The sequence below is a fragment of the Vicugna pacos genome, chromosome 13 (assembly GCF_048564905.1).
Source record: "Vicugna pacos chromosome 13, VicPac4, whole genome shotgun sequence".
Lineage (NCBI taxonomy): Eukaryota > Metazoa > Chordata > Mammalia > Artiodactyla > Camelidae > Vicugna > Vicugna pacos.
Window position 1 is genome coordinate 25,352,620 of NC_132999.1, and position 20,508 is coordinate 25,373,127.

At 46.2% G+C, this 20,508-nt stretch overlaps 1 long non-coding RNA gene across 1 annotated transcript; it reads right to left on the bottom strand.

Annotated features, from left to right (window-relative positions):
- Window positions 1–221: 221 nt before the first annotated feature.
- Window positions 222–3,270, bottom strand: LOC140700904 (uncharacterized). The gene is made up of 3 exons (XR_012079656.1): window positions 3,193–3,270; window positions 868–1,093; window positions 222–330 (listed from the first exon to the last, which is right to left on the bottom strand). It is a non-coding gene; the product is annotated as an uncharacterized lncRNA (long non-coding RNA).
- Between the last annotated feature and the right edge of the window lie 17,238 nt (window positions 3,271–20,508).

Here is a 20,508-nt window from a genome sequence, read left to right on the forward strand (position 1 = left end):
GAAAAATGTGATAAATACTTAGCACAGAAAATACCCTGCATGTTATCATGAGGTGAGGTATTTACCCACACCGGACACATGAAAAAACACACGCACATCAAAGTGTAGTGTCTCATCTGCAAGCGCAAAGCCAGTCGTGCAGATTCAAACCCGTACCTCTGCTGGCCTCCCCGGCCTCTGCCTAGGCCGTCGGGTTTCCACTGTGGGTGGGCACTGCCAAGGTCTGCAGGGCAGGATTCACTGAGGAAAACATGCCTTGCCCGGGTACCTTCCTTTTTCCAAACCTGAGGGAAGGAGCTGCCTCCTTCCTTCCGTGCCAGCTGCCTTCCCCTAATTAGTAGAAAAATTTAACAACCTCAAACTGTATCATTAAAAATACAGGAGAATTATTTCAGAAATTGATTATCAACATGCACACTCATCTTTGTTCTGTGTCTTTGATTCTGCTGCTGTGCGTTTTTAAAAAGATATTCGAGCACGAATGCCTGCCCTCCCCGTCTCCTATTTTTCATCAAGTACTTTTTCGCCTCACACATTTGGGTTACTTCTAGGACTGCTAAAGGCATTTGCCTTTGGACTCCGTGGCCAGAGCCTGCTGGTGGACTTCAGCGCAAGTTTTCTTCCATGTCTGTGTCTCTACACATGAATAGCTCAGGGAAAGTGTTCGGGAGATTGAGTGTGGTCAGACAACCGGTTGGTTCAACAGACATCTCAGTAAAGCAGTATTTGAGGGCCTACCACGTGTCAGGCAGTGAACCTGGCAGTGAAACCCTGCACAGTGAGGGAAGCGCTCCCACCCGGGAAATGGCTGGCGCTCGCCTCCCACGGCAAGTCCATCACTGTCGCCGTCAGCCCCGAGAGACTCACTTAACACCGAAGAGCTGCAACCGTTCTGCATTTAGTAAGCATTTTCTGAGCACCGACCAGGGTGAGGCTGCCTGCCAGGTACAGGGGGACAGGCAGTGACGATCACACTTGAACCTTCCTCGGAGCAGGTGTGGAATCCTATCCTGGGAGTCCTCAGCCAAAACCCGCTAAGGGAAAACCAGCTGTCAGCAGGAACTGGAACTCCTGGGTGAGCCCCACCCTTGTTCTGAAATTTAAGAAGTGACAGTGAGGGCAGGAGGCTCTTCAGTTAAGACTACCAGCAGGTCACTCCCTTACAAGGGCAATAAAGCTGCAGAGCTAAAGGAAGGTATTTTCACTTTTTCAGGCCAATGCAGCCCCACACTTAACACGCACACGCACACGCACATACACACACACACACACACACACACACACACACATGAGCAAGCCTCTGAACCCCAGACAGAAGGTGGGTATGAGAAACTAGGACAGTGTGCACATTGTCTTGTCCGCGAGAGACCAACAACCTGGAGCAGGAGGCAGTGCAGACAAAAGCCCTGCCGTCTGCTGTCGCTAACGACGTAGAGCAGCAGGTGTGTCTGCTGAGCCAGCCCCACTCCCTGTTCCTAGCCCTAGACCCTGTGGCATGGCAGCAGCTGCTGCATTCTGCGGCTCCTGTCTGGCCCTCTCCCCTCTGATTGGGTCCCTTTACCCGCCCCAGATGCTGCAGGAGGGATGGAGGAGGCAGGAGGGTGGACAGTGCATCTGCTGGGCATCTGCCTGGGGGCAGACTTGAGGTCCAGCGTTTCATCCCCAGGACAAATCCGTGAAGACTGTATCCTTAGCTCCATTTTACAGATGAGGAAACCAGGACTCAGGTCAGAGAATTTCACCAGACAACTCCACTTTTGGTAAAGCTTGGATCCTGTTCCAGACCTGCCTGTCCCCAAAGCCTCGTCTAGACCTCTCCATAAGATATTCCAGGAGGAGAGAAGGGAGATGCCAAAAGTGAAGATGAGAGTAGCCTGGTGGGGGTCAGGGGGAGAAGGGAGGGGTAGTCTGTAATAAAGCTCTCCCACTTCACAACTCGTTTCAAAGCTTATCTTGGCTCAGAGCCCTTTAAACCAACCCCTTGCTCTCACTGCCTGGTTCTGCTAACAGATTTGGGGAGATGTCTTTCCCCTTTTGGGAAATCATCTTTTTCTGTGCCTAGTGGAAAAGCCTGGTTCAGTAAATCAGTCCTTTGTTGCATAAGTAATTTTGTAGCATTAACCTCATACAAAACTAGCATATGCCTTGGAGTCCCGGAAACAAGTCTGGAGGAGAGGGACCTGTCTTTCTTGTTCGATCCTGTAAATATTGATTGAGAGAAGGGATCCCTCCCTCCTCACCGCATGTGTGTCTATATAAGAGTGGGGACTGGGACGTGCAAACTCACCATCTGTTGGGGAACGGAAGAGCCTTGTGTGAAAAGCCCAGCTCCTTTTCCAGCCCTGGCACCTCTTCTGTAAATCCCCACCCCCACCCCTCGCTCTCTCTCGCTCATCAGGCGCAGGACAGAGAAACAGCCTCCTTCTGCATCCCCTTGACTGATAACCTTGAAGACAAGTTGGCAAACCTGCCGTTAAGGGAATGACCACTGGTCCCTCTTGGAAGCAGACAGTAACAAAGCAACAAGTGAAGGGAACACAAGGATTCTGGGATCTGTCCACCTTTCCAGCCATTGTCCCCGTCACCAGCTCATGGTGATGTCCAGCAGGCTTGCCTTCTTGTTCTGTGTCTCAGGGTGGAGCTCACTAATTCTCCAGCCCAGGTCAGAATCCCACACTGCTCTGGACCCGGCTCTGGGCCCCTCCCTCCCTGAAGTGCTCCCTTACCTCCCTTTTCGAAGGAGGATGCTTGGCTGTCTGATAAAACTGGGGTTATCCCTCTGGTCCTGAAATGCCTCATGAGAGACTTTGGCCAGGTTACTGAAGATCTGGTTCTTTGTCTATAAAATGGGGGCTTAACAGCCTCATAAGGTTGTAGTTAGATGGACGGAGTTGAGGTAAATGATGCTCCCAGCACCGCACTACATGTATCAGGTACTCAGTGAAAGTGCATTCAGTCCCTTCTCCCTCACCTGATACAACTGTCCCTCTCAGCATGTGTTTTGCTCATCCTGCTCCAAGATAAAAAAAAAGGGGGGGGGGAGTCTGGAACTGCTATACATCATGTTCCTGTCCTCGGGGATATTAACCCTTCAGATTCTGAGGAGTCCTGCGTTAAATAAATCAGTTCAACCCATTTTTTCTCCATTACACTTGACAAGATGAACAAGCTGTTTATTGAGCAAACACTTACCTAGCACATTCTATGCATGCTTTACAAAGACTGGCTCATTTAATTCCCATAACCACTCCATAAGGAGAAGTGTTCTTGTTACCCTCATTTTAAAAGAGGATGGGACCATGGCACAGAGCAGTGAAGTCATAATAATGGTTGTAGAGCCAGGACTGGAATGCAGCCTGCCTCCAGATTCCAAACTCATCACTCTGCTCAGCTGCCTCTCCAGTTTAAAACACACACGTGTGTACATGTATGTATCAGTCCCGCAACTTAAAATAATAATATTATTCAAATAATAGCTGTTAGTACTCCACTAAACGTTAATTCCAGAAGATAGACTTTAAGAAAGACTGCCTGAGGTTCTGTTCTGACACTGTTTCTCTGCCATCTCCACCACTTGGTTGCACCACCAAACCCTGTACCATCCACGCTGCCCCAGTGGCAGCTGCATCGCTTTAGACACCAGCTCCTCTACTGGGAGAAAGAAAGAACCAGAACCCACAGGGGCCCCATGCTTACCTCTCCTTTATTGAAACATTTCCCCACGGGGAGCCTTCCCAGCCAGGCTGCCACTTCTTTAGCGTAGTGTTCTTTCCTGTTTCAGTGAGGTTTACAGGATGGGTGGATTTTATTCCCCTTTTCCTGAGGATGCCGATCTCATCCCTGGAGTCCTCTGTTCCAGCGGAGAACTCCTTCAGCTGGTCCTCTCAGCATCTCTGCTGTCAGCACCATACTCGTATCCCCTGTGTCCAACCAGCAGCAAGTGCCTTTCCAAGTAAAAATGAGAAGTTGGGAATCACCCAACTCAGGTGGGAATCACCAGATGTTTAGAGAGCACGTCAGGGTGCCCAGCTTTGTGCTGGGAGAATGGAATCCCGTCCTTGGTCTCTTTCACAGCAGGGGACATTCATGAACGGAGCACAAAATGTGTCTTGGGAAAACCAGGCTTTGAAATTTCTCCAATATGAGTACCTCTGACTCTGCTTCCCCACCTCAAGTCACACCACAAATTCTAGCCTCCTAAAACAATGTCACTTTTAGGAAGATGTCACCAAAGGAAATGACAGAGATATTCCAGCTCAGGGTTGGCAAACGGGTTTTTCTCTCCAAGACCAATAGCAGTGGATTGGAAATGCTGCATGAGCTGCCGTGGTGATGCTTTTAAGACTCAACTGAGCATAAAGGGCAAGGATATTGTGACCCCTTTAGTCTTGTGTGTCTAGCAATGCAGGGAAATGAGGGGCGTGAAAGGATAGCCATGTCCCAGGTCTCAGTCAAGTCAAGGGTCCTTGGCTTTGCACAGGACAGAATTCAAGAGCGAGCAATGGTAGAGTGAAGGTAGATTTATTCAGAGATGCACACTCCAGAGACAGAGTGTGGGCCGGCTCAAAAATGCAACAGAAAGGCAAGAGAAAAAGCCATGAGGAGGTGTGGGGTTGGTTTTTATGGGCTCGGTAACTTCATATGCTAACAAGCAGGAGGATTATTCCAACTACTTCGGGGAAGGGGCTGGGATTCCCAGGAATTGGGCCATCACCCACCCTTTGACCTTTTATGATCAGCCTTGAAACTGTCCTGGCACCTGTGGGAGTGCCATTTAACATGCTATTGTGTTTCAATGAGCGCATTGAAGCTCAAGGTCTACTGGGGGTTGAATCTTCCCCCATCTTGGTGCTGACTGCTGTGTCATTCTTTTAATGGCTGTGCGCTGCCCCCTTCCCTCCTGTCTTACAGGGACTGGTCTTAGTTTGGGTTCCTTAGATGTTAAGCTTGAGACAGGGGTTATGGGGAAGTGATCTACCGAGGGAAGGCTCTCAGGAAGGAAGGAGAGGGAAGAGCAGGCTAGAGCAGGGGGAGACAGCTCAGCAAGGATGTGGGCTCCACTGAGGGCTAGCCTGCCCACTGGAGCATGAGTTGAGGCCGGGGGACTGTACGCTGGTGGTTAGTCATTGGCTGTGGCCAGTGAGGGTGGTGATGGCGTCAGCCTCCCAGCCTGGTGGTTCTCCTCAGCAGGCAGCTACTCTTAGGATAAGGGACCAGCTGTGAGTCCTTAGCAGCCAATACTCACAGCAGCTGGGAGGTGAGTGCATCAGCCCAGGAAAGGGGGTCTGGGCAGAGCACCAAGAACACCCACTACTGTCACAGAGTGAGAGAATAATGGTCTAGTGGCTAGTTAGCGTCCTAAACATGGCACAGCCAGCTCATTTTACAGGTGAGGAATCAGGTGCTCAGGGAGAAAAGCAGAAGTCAAAACTCCCTTCCATACCCTAGAGTCTTCCATGGTTTGACCTTACACCACCTCTAGTCATCGGCCGTGTTCGGAGCATGACTGACGTTCCCGCCCTGCCTCTGCCTGCTTCCCCTTCTCTTGTTGCCCTGCCTTTCCTCGTGCTTCTCCTTCTGTGGCAGCCTGCAAAATACCTCTCCTTTCTTCTCTAGCAAACAATTATAAAACTTGAAGCCCCATTTCACCCCATTTGGAATGGCAGGTCCAACACAGATTACCTACAGGGTGTTTTGTCCCTTTAAAACCAATCTGAAAGCATTTGCAGCCTCAGAGCAAGTGACCTGCCGGAGTCCATAGATGATCTATAATGCCTGCTCTGCCACTGTGAATCTCCTATAAGTACTTAAAGAACATTATAGATTTCTTGTAGAATCTCATGGATCGCCTGTGATAACTGTGCCATGTTCAGTAGTCACTCATTCAGCGATCCACTGTGTGCTGACTCTATGCTGGGCCATGTTGTGGAGAAACCAGGTGACCAAAACTGACAAGGTCCCTGCCCTTATTCTAAGCAGAATAAAGGCTGCCAATATACAGAGAACGAATACATAATTCCAGGTGGCATTAAGTGCCAGTGAGAGTGATTGGGGCAAAGACTCGAAATTCATAGGTTAAGGAAAGTCCGCTGAGGAGGCGACATTTGAGCCGAGATCGGAACTGTGAGAAAGAAGAAGGTGTGAGAAAGGAGCCTTCCAGGCAGAAGAAACAATCACTGTAATAGCCCAGAGGCAGGAGTGAGCCTGACACGACTGAGGGACAAAGAAAGTGTCAGGGTGTCCAGGGAATGAGGAGTGAGCAAGGGAGAGAGTGGTTTAGAAAACAAAAACAAAAACAAACAAAATAACTGAGCAAGTGCTAGGAATACAGAAAGAAAAGCCACAGTGTCTTCCCTCAGGAAACTCACACTCCATTTCCCATGAGCACTTGTAGGCAGTAATAATAAGTAACACCACAGATCACCTGTGGGTATTTAGGGTCCTGTTTCAGTCCTGGGGGCACCCTCAAAAATCAGCAGTGATGACAGTGTTTCACTGTGCAGTGCGTGTGGGAACATGGTACGTCATCTCAGGTTATTCGGGTTCTTAGAGGTGCCCAGTAAGATCTTACAGTCTCAGCGTAAGTCCATCCATGTGTACTTTCAGGTAAACCATTGGTGATGCCCTCTCCATCTGACAGGAGGGTTGCAGATGACCTGAAGTCATTGTGATTCCACTGTAGACCCCTCTGATGCTTTTCCATTGCTAACGCTTGCAAAGTGTGTTTGCAATATCAACAAGAAATGCTTGCAGGTTATTTTTAAACCGAAGAATGTCTGCAAAGGACAATTTTTCCTTGATTCAGTTCTCACTCTCTTTTATTAATGTAAGAAATTAATCAAAAACAAGTAGTACAAATGACGGCGCCCAGTTAGAAACACTTCCCCGTGTGTCAGTAAGGATCAGGTACAGCTGCAAGTGACAGAGACCCACAACAGTGATGGTTTAAACAAGACAGAAGACAGAAGACTATTTCTCTCTCATGGAATAGTCTGAAGTGACAGAGACCCACAACAGTGTTGGTTTAAACAAGACAGAAGACAGAAGACTATTTCTCTCTCATGGAATAGTCTGAAGTCAACCATCCATGGGTCAATTTGGCAATTTTATTCTGGGAAGTACTCAGTTCCCTGGAAATTTGACCATCCAAGGTGGCTCTCCAGGCACTACATCTGCTTTCCAAGTAGCAGGATGGAGAAAGAAGGGAAGAGAAGGCAACGGGTGCGTGCTAATTATTTTTTGCAGAAAGTTTCAAGAGCCTTTCTCAATATACTCCTGCTTACTTTTGGGCAGGACTTAGCCACACGGCCACATTGCCACAAGAAGACTGTAAAACGCAGTCTTTACTCTTGGTGCTCATCTGCGTGGTGGAATATTCTCTTACTAAGCAAGAAGGAGAAAGAGATAATGAGGAGCCATCAGTAGCCTGTTCTATGCCCAGCATGGACGCAACTCATGGAACAAAATTCACATTACTGGAAATGCCCAGACCAGTGATTGCTAGGTCTAGGATATTAAAAAAAAAAAAAGTAAAACTAAATTTAAAAAGGAAGGGAATCCAAAACAGTGTTCTCAACTTATAATTTTTCCTCGTGAGGACATTAAAAAAAACCACTGAAACTTACTACCCACCACCACCATCATCATCTCATAAAGAAAGACTTTGTCACACACACACAAACAAGATCTTTAAAGATACTTTAAATGGAGTAAATTTAGCTGTGGGTGAGGAGGTACAGTAAACTCATTTGCCTTGTTTCACAACAAGGCAGCAGAAACGTCATCACAGACCAGTGTTATTAAATGATGCCCCAACCTGAAGGCATTTCTTAAAGACAGTCCGCTATTTCCTGTTTCTAAAAGCCGCCCCTAAGCTACAATGATCATGACCATTTACTTAGAGCACAAACCCATTAACTGATGAACTTTGAGCCAGATTCTATTCATGGTATCTTTGACTTAATCAGTACTTTAAAAATGTTTTTTGAATTTGTTGTCAACATCTAAGGTTTAAGAGATTTCACATTTTTATTTTAAAACAATCGGAATGCTTCTCTTGAAAAGTGGGAAGCTCTGGCACAGGGCCCTCATTTCCACATGATCACCCCCAGCTGGATGGCACTCTGTAGCATCTGCCCCTCTAGATGGGGCGGGCGCGTGCCAATTCATTACAGGTCCCACCTGGCCAGTGCCTCGCCTTCATGCTACCTGCCAGGCCCCTGTGGAAATCTGAGCTGGTGAGTCCAAATTAGAGCTACTCACATGCAGGTATTTGCGTATGTCCTTCTGCACTTCATTTCAACCTGAAAGCCAAACATTATCTCCCCATTTTCCAAGATCAAGGAACAGAGAGGTGGGGCGACTTGCCCAAGATCCAAGTGTTAATAGCTGCCCATCTGGAATTTGGACCCAGGCCCCCCGGCTCCGTGTGCATTCTGTTGTCCCATCCAACCTTCCAGAGGGGGCCTGTGACCCACATCTCTGTCAGCCCTCACATAGGTAGAATTATTCATGCCATCTGGGTCAGAAGGCTTCATTAGAATTAGCTAAGAAACAAACGTGAATTTCCTGTTTCCCTCACAGTATGATTGTAGACTCCTTTTTATATTTATTTTTGAGGGAGAACAAAATCCTGGGGAAGGCAGGATGGTTCAGAGGAGGCCACCGCCATCTATCATGCAGACACAGCATGCATTTAAACAGCTCTGAGAACATAAATTGGTTACCTAATCGGCCCTGGCTAATCCGTGGAGTGCAGAAGCCAAACGGCATTCTGGGAAGCGGCTTCTGCACGTGGGGCCAGCACAACCGGCAGAGCCCGGTTCCCGGGGCAGCTGCGGGGGGGAGGTTCAAAGCCTCCCAGCCTCCCTAGGCTCCCAGAGCCTCAGGGGGGAGGGTCCTCAGAGCATCATCAGGAGGCGCCGAGTCTTTTAATCAGAGATGCAGTTTTCTGAAATGGCTTGAAAATAAAACGTGTGTGTGTCTTTGGGCTTCTCTTCAGTTACACCTGGACTTTTTTTTTTTTTTTACTCTGCGCTGCATGCTGAGAGCTTCCAGCCAGATATAGAAAAACAAAACATCCCCCCTCCTGCTGTGCTCCACCACACACAGTCCACTTCTCATGTAAAAGACTGTGTACACAGGAAGCAGATTTAACTGTGACTCTGTCAGCGCTTTCCAGATCATTCGTCTTGACAAACGCACCGTTACTTCCTTCAGTTCGGGGAGCTGAGTTTGCTGTGTGACCAGCACGAATGGGTGTGCGAAGGCAGAGTACCCTTGCCCTCAAGCCACGCCCGGTCCGCTATGGAAGACGCAAGCAAACAGATCGTTCTTGTTCTTATTCATTGATTCTACAAATGGTTTGGAACGCCCCCTATCATCAGAGTACCATGCTAGGTACAGACCGCCTTCTTCATGAAGGGAGAGGGAGATCGGGGGACGCTGCACTGGGTTCCTGGGGCCGCTGTAACACAATACCACAGACTCAGTGGCTGAAAACATGAATTTAACAAGTGTCTTTCAAGGCTACTAGGTGCTTAGAATGGAAAGATAACTCAGGGGTTCCAGATTTGTAGATACATACTACTATATATAAAACAGATAAACAAGGTCCTCCTGTATAGCACGGGGAACTGTATTCAATATCTTGTAATAACCTATAATGAGAAAGAATATGAAAATGGATATATGTATGTGTATGTGTGACTGAAACATTATGCTGTACACCAGAAACTGACACAGCATTGGAAACTGATGATACTTCAATTACGTATGTGTATAAAGATAACCCACAAGTCTGTAAGCTCAGAGGTCTCAGTCCAGGAGGGAGGGCAGGTCATGGTGACAAAGTGCTATGAGCAAATAAAGGGCTCTGAGAATCAAGAACTGAGGACACACAGGGATCCCCTTCGAGGGGAGCATATCAGGAGGATTCTGGAGCCAGTGCCATGCACCTCATAAATGCCCAGTGGGTACCTCATTCCTGCATCCATTTGCAAACATCGTGCCAACTTTGCTCCTGTCCAGAATTCTGTCTGTGCAGACTGTTATTTTTAAAATACAAGACTTGTGTTTCAAACAAACTGATCTGAAGTTTGAGATGTATGCAGAAGTGACTACACAAGATGTTTTAACATCTGGAGTGTAAAAAAATGGTGGAGCCTGTGTTTCTATGTTTATCTTTTGACATAATGCTCAAACTTTTGCAAAATATGTTATTTGTTAAAATAGTACTTTACATTTCTTCTGCCTTAGAATTTGGAGTATTTAAGATTCACAAAAACCTAGTGACTATCCTGAATGTCTAGAGGGGGAATCCAGCATCCATTTCTGTAGGCCAAGGGCATGGAAAGGAAATGTGTGAAAGAACATTTTCTAATGAACTGTTCCTTTGGCTCTTTAAAGTGTATTTAATGTTTCCTAAGCTTCCAGCCTCTGGTCCAGGGACTGCACATACAACTGCCTACAGGCTCCTCTAAGCAGAGAACAGGAGGTACAAATAGGCTTCGTGTAAAGTCACAGGGAGCTGGGCTTTGCTGAACTGAATACTCAAAGGCATTCAAACTGCAATTTGTATTTACAACTTGCATTTTTATGACACATAGACTTTTATCAAGGCAGAATTAAGTTCAATATCTTACAAGGGCATTAGAAGTCAGGGATTTCTCCCATTTGATATGTAAGGAAACTGAGGCACAGGAGAATTGACTTGAAGCTAATGGAAGAGCTTAACCACTAGTAGGAGAATGTAGGGTAACATTAAGAACACATGTTTTGGCGTCTGGAGTCGTGACGTAGAAACTTGCTTTTGCAACTTGCTCAGTTCCGTGGGGTTGTGAAGTTGCTCACCTTCACTGAGCCTCAGTTTCCCCTTCTGTGAAATGGGAATGGTAACATTCACTTTGACAAGTTGTTTGAATACCAAGTGCAATCATTTCTGTAAGTATTTGGCCAAACACCTGGCCTATCACAAGCATTGACTGAATAGTAGTTAATTTAATGGTATTACTAATAAAAAGGAGAACAACTCAAATCTGTTCTAACTATATGTCTTCTCCTATGTCTGACAATGCCCTTAGATTCAAATGCTTTATTGTTAAATTCCTCCAGGATTCTATTAGTAAGGAAGCCCAAGCCCGAGGGGCAATGCATTCCATTTCATTTTTTTTAAACACCTACTCAGCAGGTTAGTTTAATGATCAGAGAACAGATATAAATTTGCACATAGGAGTGAGAATCGTAGATTGTGAGAGCTGGAGGTGACCTTACGTTTCAGATGAAGAAATGTAACCAGAGATTTAAACCGTATGTATATGTATATATAATAAACTTAAAATAGTGGGGAAGAGTGGAACAGGATTTGTGCAAAGGGATGGACACTAGTAAGTGCTGCTTCAGTTGAACACCCGGAGAGGCTGGATATGTTGCAGTGACCTACTGAGGCGTCACCAGCTACCCCAAAACCTAGTGGCTAAAACCCACGTATTATCACCACATTCTGTGATTCTGTGGACCAGTAATCTATACAGGGTGCATCGAGATAGGCTCCTATCTGCCAGGCAATGATGCCTGAGGTCTCAGCTGTGATAACAGCTGAAGGCCAGCCGGGAAACAGTATCTGTCCATCTGTTTCCGTCTCCTGCCCCCTTCCCTCCATGGGATGGACTAGCATGGGCTCCCTGTCCTTATTTTCAAAGAGGATGAGAAACAAATACAAAAACTTGATGCTTTTCCATTGTAACTTCGTAGTTGCCAAAGTGCCTTCACCAGCAAGATCTCCAGTGGTCAGTGCCACGGCGGAGGAAACTTGGTCGCATTCACTAACGAGGATGTTGAGGTTCAGTGGCTGGAAGCAATGAGCATCGAGGCAGGTACTGGAGCCTAGACTTGAACCAGCTCCTGTGTGTCCACTTCCAGTGCTCACCCCACATGCGTGCCTTCTGTCTACACCCCTTCCCGCCTTACCCACGGAAGCCACACGGAGTCACACCCAGTGAGCGTGCAGAAAGCAGCAGCACGTGGCTTGTTCAGGGCAGTGGAGGCTCCCCGTTCCCGGGGGAGATGCTGGCCAATGCTGCCCTTGAGAAAATTATGGCTCCAGCTAGAGGGAGAGGTATCAGCATTCAGGGAGGGAATCCGGAATGAGGAGAGCAGAAACTGCCGGGTTTAATACTGTGCACACGTTTCTGATGAATATGCAAATATGGCTGGGACCAGACACAGGAGGCGAATAACATTTACTAAACAGCAGGGTTAAACCACTTTGAAAGGGGTGTGTCAGGAGCATGGTAATGAAGTTAATCCTCTTCACCTGTGAATTATCAGGGGCTTTGGGTTCCATCCAGAACCGCCTGACTTGAGTTTGTTCTGCTTAGAGCCTCTTGTGTAAACTTGATCTTAATGGAGAATGAAGCTTCAGAAACCGATACAAAATAGGAAGCGGCACGAGACACAAGTGGAAATTTGTGCTATTAAAGGACAACAGAATAAGAGTACTTCAACTGTGCCTGCCCGTCCGGGATGACTGCTCTGGGGCATCTCCACGGCTGATGTGGGTGGCTCTCCACTGATTTATTAAACAAGAGGACTGATAATTGTGAAGATGGTCAGAGTGATTAGATCAAGCCTCACACAGTCTGGCAGAAACCTCTACCTTTATAGAAGAGGCTGAGTCGGACTGTTCAGTCTCTCCAGTGGCAGAGGAGAAGAAAGGCTGTCTCTTAAAAAAGAATGCCAGGCCAGACCTCAAATTTAAGTATGAATAAAGAAGATCACTTATGGACAGTCACTGAGCCAAGTCCTGGGATTCGGAAGCAAGTCACAAAGTTCTAGGCACTCATTTATTCACTGAGTCTGCAGTGGACGTGTGTTACTTGGGATGCACAGCACTCTTACCCCCTTCTTGTGAAAACAGCACCCACAATTCCTTTTGGGGGTCAGCCTTTCCCTTCAGAGTGTCACCAGGCTCAAGCTCATGCTGTTCACCACATGGCAGGCCAATACACCGAGGGATGAGTTGTTGGGGCAGGGAATAATGACTTTATTTGGAAAGTCAGCAGACTGAAAAGGTGGTAGATGAGTGTCCCAAAGAACCATCTTGCTTGAGTTAGAATTCAGGCTTCTTTTATACTAAAAGGGGAGGGAGTAAAGTCAGACGTTTCCTGGTTCCCGTCAGCCTCTGGAGGGATGTGTTAATTTTTTCCTTCCTGCAGCCATTCACAGGTGGCCCTGGTCAGCATGTTTCCTGCTAGCTAAACAAAGGTATTTTAGCTTAACGCTCATTACCTGGGAGGCAGGGGTCCCAGAGATGGGCCATTATGTAATTTAAGTTTATAGGCAACATCCCTTTAGTGATTAACTTGTATTAAAAGCAATAGAATGCAAATGTTTAAAGTAAAAGAAACAGACCCAGTGTGGAGCCAGCTGTGTTCTTCCCTGTCACAAGAGTAGTCAGAAGGACTAACATTCAAGATGCTGTGTTCTCCTTATCCAGTCAGACTGTCACAGCATTCAAATCTGGAAAGGCATGCAGCAATGATGGGGGGAGAGTAGGGTGGATTCCTCTGGCTGTGATCCATCAGTTCTTGCTTCTTAGGTTTCTGTTCTACTTCCCATCCATCCATGAGCCTAATTCTCCATCTCACTGCCAAGTTTTTAATTACCTGGTATCCACTCAGTCAATTTACCTTTCCATTTAATTTAGCCAAAATTCCATTTCTATTGCTTACAACCAAGCCGTCCTAACACACACACACCCTGATCTACTCGTTGACTGTCCCTTCAACACTTCTTGCAGGCCTGGAGTAAACACATGATTAGGATGCTGTCCTCAGGGAGCTCACCATCTGAGGGAAAACAAGTCGTCCATGGCTCACTGTTTACTACAGGATCTGGGCTGAAATCAGGACGAGAACAGGGAAGGATTATGGGAATAGTAGCAAGCAAACAGAATTCTCCTGAGGGATGTGAGAGACCTTCACGGGGGTCATGGCATCTACTCTAACTTTCAAAGGGTGACTATAGGGACACCAGACATAAAAGAGGAAAGTGCCTAGGCAGGGGAAATCTACAGGCATAAAGGACAGGAAATGTGATTGGAGCATAAGAGCTTGATAGAAGGGAAGATGGAAAATCTGGGAAAATAACCTTTATACAGTATTCAAAGCTTGGTAGTGTCGACTGAAAGAAATGCGCAGCCTGAAAGTTTTATTTGGCGGGAGGACTCGAGCCGGGGTGACAGCCTCTCAGATCACTCTGAGGTGCTGCTCCGAAGAGGGAGGGGAGGAGCTAGGATCTATAGGAGCTTTACAACAAAGACCAGGTAGTTGGAACAATAAAAGATTACTTGTTATCTAAAGAAAACCAGGCATCTCAAGTTAAAGAATTTAGCGCTTTTCTATGTGTGGGAGGAAGCAAACATTTGGGCTCATTGAATTCAGTTCCTTTGACAGGCCCCGAGCTATCTAGGGCCAGTATCCTGTCCTTTCTTATTCTGAGTCCCCTCAGAGGGCACCGTTGTGAGTGGCTGCGGAGGACAGGGCTGCAGGCTTGTCTTCTCTAGGGGGGAGGCAGCAGCGGCTGATGACTTGATGGCTTCAGCCTTCTTTGTTTACTGATATGGTTTGCAGTATTTTTCATTCACAGTAGAAACAATATTGTTGACCCTGTTTTTTATGCAATGAATTTTGAGCCCCAAAATACTAAAGGTCACACAGCTACAAAACTACACAAGACTTACTCCTCATCCCATCCCCATGTACCTTCAGAGTATTTCTTTGAGGATCGAATGGAATCAAAACTATTTGTTCTCACGTCTGTCTCCGTATTTAAACTGGGTCAACCCTCAGGGTAAGAGAAGGCCTATGGTTCATTTTCTCTTTTTAATCCCTAGAAATTAGCAGAGTGCCTAGTACACAAAAGGAATTCGGTATGTTGAGTGAATGAATGAACAATTATCAGTAACAGAAACAATAGCCAACATTTGGAGAGCATTTACTAGGTTCCTTGATGTCATGGTGAGCATCTGTCCTTGTAGAAGAAATGATCTCATTTTCCCAGGGGTCCTACGTTGGGTAGCAAAATAGATCTCATCATCATCATCCCCATTTTTCAGATAAAGAAATTGCAGCTCAGAAATTTAAGAGACTGTGCTGGCCACGTTATGGGGACCTGGAAAGGCAGCCTGTGGAGTTTGGTTGGGCTCCCTCAGGAAGGACAGGGACCCTGAAGATGGATAAACTGACAGGCTGCCCATCAAAATAGAAGGGATTAATATGTATGCAGTACTTTGTATCTAGTAGCAATGGAGGACGGAGGATTTGAGTCTTTATGCAGGGAAAGAGAAACAGAAGCACAGGTAACCAAGCATCATTACAAAAAAAAAAAAACAAACCTCCCTTTTTAATTAAAATTAAATGTCCACTGTAAGGAGAAAAAAAACCTGGTGAGCAACAAATACCCACAGCCTTGTTTAATCACCTGTGATGAATTATAATTAGGATTTGAAAATTATTGAACTTTTTCCCCCCCTGTTCACCTTGGAGCTCTGAAGGTGAATTTCAAAGAGTGCAGGAGGAATGAATATTAAAAAGTTTGTTTTATACTTGAACGCTAGAGCTCCCATCTCATTTTTCCATTAAAGCTCAACTTCTGAAATTTTTCTCCGCTTTGCAATAATTACATCTTCAGCCTGACAACTCATTACATGACAATGCTTATGCTAATGAGATTCTATAGGCGCAGGGAAAGGGGAGCGCCGGCTTTTCAGCGACGGGGATTTAGAGGGTGGCTTTCTCTCTTCGGTTCTGGGAGGCCCTGCCTACAGCCATCCCCACCCCGGCTCCAAGCAGCTTGCATCCACAAGCCTGGATTGTTTGGGCGTTTCCTGACAGACCAGCAGCATGGCTGTTCCCCGCGTTCCCAGTCACTTGCTAGCGGGCTTATTTGATTGTATTGCGTTGTATTCTATTTTACATCCTGCTTTGTTCTAGAAAGGCTAGAAATGAAATTATTGGTGTAAAGTTTTGTCTCAACAATGAGACAAGCGCATTTGTCTTGCTCAGCCTGCAGTGATGACATTCTTTATTTTTTTCAATTCTCTTCCTGTTATTCTGATCCGTTCAGTTTACAGCTATTATTTTTTTAATGTGCTTTTATTTTTTTAATAGACTTCATTTTTTAGAGCAGTTTCAGGTTTACAGCAGAATTGAGCAGAAAATACAGAGTTGGCACATAGCCCTCCCCACCCACACATATATATTGCCCTCAACATCCCTCGTCAGTGTGGCATATTTGGTACAATCGATGAACCAACATGGGCACATTATTATCAGCCAAAGTCCACAGTTTGCATTAGGGTTCACTCTTGATATTGTACATTCTATGGGCTTTGACAAATGCATAACGACATGTAGCCACCGCTATTGTATCATACAGAATAATTTCATCACCCTAAAAATCCCTTGGGCTCCATCTATTCATCCCTCCCTCCCTCTCTCTCCCCAGACCCCTGGAAACTACTATTTTTTCATTGTTTCTGTGGCTGTGCCTTTTCAAGAATGTCACTTGGTTAGAATCATACAGTTTGTAGCCTTTTCAGACTGGCTTCTTTCATTTAGTAATATGTCTTTTAAGTTTCTTCCATGTCTTTCATGCCTTGATAGCCCTTTTTTTTTTCACTGCACATATATTTTTTAATGTATATATATGTACTGTTCATTGTTTCTAAGAATGTTTAGAGCTTTAGCTTTTTGAACTTGCATAGTTATCAAAGGAATAATAATAGTTTACAGCTATTATTGATGTCCCACTCTGTGCCAGACCCTGACTGGGGTGCGAGAGGATGGCAAACAAGGCTAACCAGATGCAGCTCCTGCCTGCACTGAGCTTACCTCCTCCTGGGGCACGTGGACCTGGTGAAGGAGTAGACAGTCACGGTTCTCCGTGACCGGCTCCAGGAGAGAGTGTGAATGTTACAGGAGGACACAGACTCTGCCTGGGCTTGGCGGTCCGTGGAGGGAGGCTTCCCAAGAAGGTCTCAAATGTGAGTCCTGATTAAACACGGAAGGATGAGCCTCAGTGTGTCACAGAATGTGCGCTACTGGGGGTGGGGAGAAGGAATTAGTCAACACTCCTGGTAACGCAGTGGTCTAAAGCGAGGGTGGCAGGGCTCCAGGAACTAGAAGTCGCTTTGCAGAAGTGAAGAGTGGGCTAGAGGGTCAGGAAGAGCCGTCATGGGAGTGGAGGCTGAAGACTGGGGAGGAACCTGGGATGCGTATTCCCCCAGGCTAAGGACCACATGCTGTGTGTAGCCTCAGGGCCACAAGCAGCCAGCCAGCCAAAAGGTTTTTACTGGGGAATGAGTGACTTCGCTTAAAACCCTTGAAATGCCCCCCCACCAGTTGAATGCCTACTAACCAGGTGTTTGACACACATTATCATACCGGATCATCACCACAAACCTGTCAGCAGGTATTTCTGGGTCACTTTTTAGAACACGGAGGCTCAGCAGTATTTTGTCACGTGCTCAAGCACCTCACTGCAGCTTGTCAGTGATGGAGCCCACTCGGGTCCAGGTGGGCAGAGCTGTGCAAGTCAGAGGCCAGAACCTGCCACGTGCAAGGCTATTTCCAGCACTTCCGGGGAGGATGCCAGATGCATTACCAGCTTTCCGAGATTCCTTAGGGAAGGGACGGTGGGGTGTATATGCCCACCTGTGCTTTTTAAAGTTACTGCTACATTCAACTTTTTGTGATAGCCTATAATGGAAAAGAATCTGAAATGTGTATATGTATGTATGTGTATAACTGAATCACTTTGCTGTACACCTGAAACGAACATTGTAAATCAACTACACTTCAATTAAAAAAAAAAAACTAAAAGCAAAACAAAAAAAGAAAAGAAAAGTAAAGAAAAAAGAAAATAAAGTTACTGCTCTAAGGGAGGGTTGTAGGAATGTTCTACATCGGGAGCCCACCTTTAGTCGGGGTGCTGCCACAGGCTCAGGTCATTTCGCTGCAGCTTCTGTCTTCTCAATTCTAGACAGAATTGTTCAACTATGTCCCTAGAAAAAGAAGACCTCAAATTATCAGGAAGAAAGAACCTCAGTGGACGCTTCAGTTTTAATAACAAACGAAGGATTTAAACTCAAGCAGCCTTCATCACTTTTAGCAGGTGTGAAAAATGTGGTAGGTCTTGGGGGCTGGATGGAACTTAGAAAGTGGAAAGGGTGAAAGGAAAAACATACCTAAAAGGACAAAGGAGAACGGTTTAGAGTTGTATTAATAAATAAAGGAGTTATATCTCCATTTTGAGTCTTGACTGAAACCAGATGGCTGGATTCCGGGTCCAGGAAGAGGGAACTCAGAGCACTACGAAATCCTTCTGCAGTGATTCCCTCAGATGGCAGGCATCAGCCCCTAAAGGCAGCTCTGCCCCTGGATGAGAAACTCCCCTGCTGCAGCCGCCTGCAGGGACCACACCCCAGTCAGCCACTTACCTTGATTTCTTCCTCTGGTGTGCACTCAGGGTGGCAGAAAAAGGCATTGTCTCTTGGAAGTGTTCTCTGATTCCTTGCCGAGGCGGGAAGCTGTCTTCTGAACTTGCAAGCCCTCTCTCACTGCCCATCGCAGTCCTTGAAACACACCTGTAAGATAGGTACTGTTATTTCTATTTTATAGCTGAAGAAACTGAGGCTCAGAGAAATTAAGCAATTTGCCGAAGGTCACACAGCAACAGAGTGTTGGAGTCAGGATTATCTGTGTTCTGTGCACTGACAGTGTCACCCGGGAGCTTGTTGGAAAAGTAGATCCCCACCCCGGACCTACAGAATCAGAATCTGAATTTCAATAAAATCTCCAAGTGACTCATGTGAACCTTAAAGTTTAGGAAGCACGGATCCAGTAAAATGGAACAAAATGTTCCCGGAATGGACAGATGATCAAGTTTGAGTCTTGGCTTTCATGCTTAACTTGCTCTGTGGATGGGGAAAATGACGTTGCTAAGCCTCATTTTCCTTTTCTGTATTAAGGGAAGAATAAAAGAATATGAAAGAGGAATTGTGAGGGTCCAAAGAGATCATGTCTGCAAAGCCTGCCCCTTCTAAGAGCACAATGGAAGTTAGTATTATCATCAGCTCTTCCCCTCTCTGACCTGACTTAGCTCATAAAGTGTAGAAGGGAGATCCCCAGACTGGAGGATCTGTTTCTAGCTTTGTAGCCTCGTCGATCCTGAGAACAGTAGGGTTAGAAACATTATTAGGCTCCCTTGGTTAGAAATACGTTACCTTGTGGTCATTCGTTTTCCTTCCACACCCTCTGTTGTATCACACTGCAGACAAAGCCCTTTGCCTTGTCCCTGTCTTCCCAGTGTTACCCAGCTAGGGAGGGGATTTCCCCTGGTTGCCTCTTGCTGCTCTTGTTCCCTGCCCCGACTCCTGCTCTCCCATTTTTCTGCAAAAAGATTTCAGAAAGAAGTGCATGTTGATTTGCTGTATGGCTTCTTGATTAGATGGCAGATTTGTAACTGGGATGGATGTGACAATCAGGCAGGCTTTGATTAGACCTTTCTTATATGTAAATCCAGGTGGATAAGATAAGTGGCGTTAGGCTAGAGCTGGCAACAAAGGTAGGAAGAAATCCCAGGTGACTGGAATTAAAGAACCCGTCTGAGCGGGGTGTTGGTGCGAATGATGTGAATTTCAAAGAGCCCGGGATAAACACTCACTTTCAGACAGGGCTAATTTATGCAGGAAGTCGTTTGAGAAGCCAATTCTCTCATCCCAGAGAGTTTATAGAAGCCAGCAAAAAATGGTTAAGCACTGGAATGTAAACACTGGTAATTGGTAATTAATGGGCACACCTACGAGGAAGGCATATGCCAAATTAAATTGATTGCTTGAATCATTCACTGATTCATTAAATAGAATTTTTTTTTTTTTTTTTTTTTTTGCTCCTGTTTCATCCAGGCACCAGGCTAGGTGCTGGGGACTCGGAGATAATAGGGTTGGTTGGAGTCACTCTGCAAATGAAGGGGATGGAGTATGGCTTTAACATGAATAATTAACAGTGTTCTTTCCTTTCCTCATTTATTCAGTCTTTCAGTTCCTGCTCTGGGTGGAACACAGGACTGGGCTGGAGGATATATGTGGAGGAAAATAGAGCAAATCCCAGTTCTCCCAGAGCTCACACTCCCACCCGCTCTAGCCGCGGTGCCTCAGACAGCAAGCTCCAGTAGGCACAGAATAGGCTCTCAAAAAAGATCTGTGAACAGGTGCGTGAATAGAGACGGCTGTTAAACAATGACATGAATGATTAAGTACCAGTTGTCTTCAGTGCTGAGAAAGATGCATGGTGCAGGGTTCCCTGAGAAAAGAAAACAGGGTGGCTTAACCCTCTCAAGGGATCCAGAGACGTCTCCCCCCAAAAAATGACATTTAGAATGACACCTAAAGGTGAGGAACAGCTAGATAGAAGAGCGTGGGGAACGCTGGCCCAGGGAGGTGAAGAC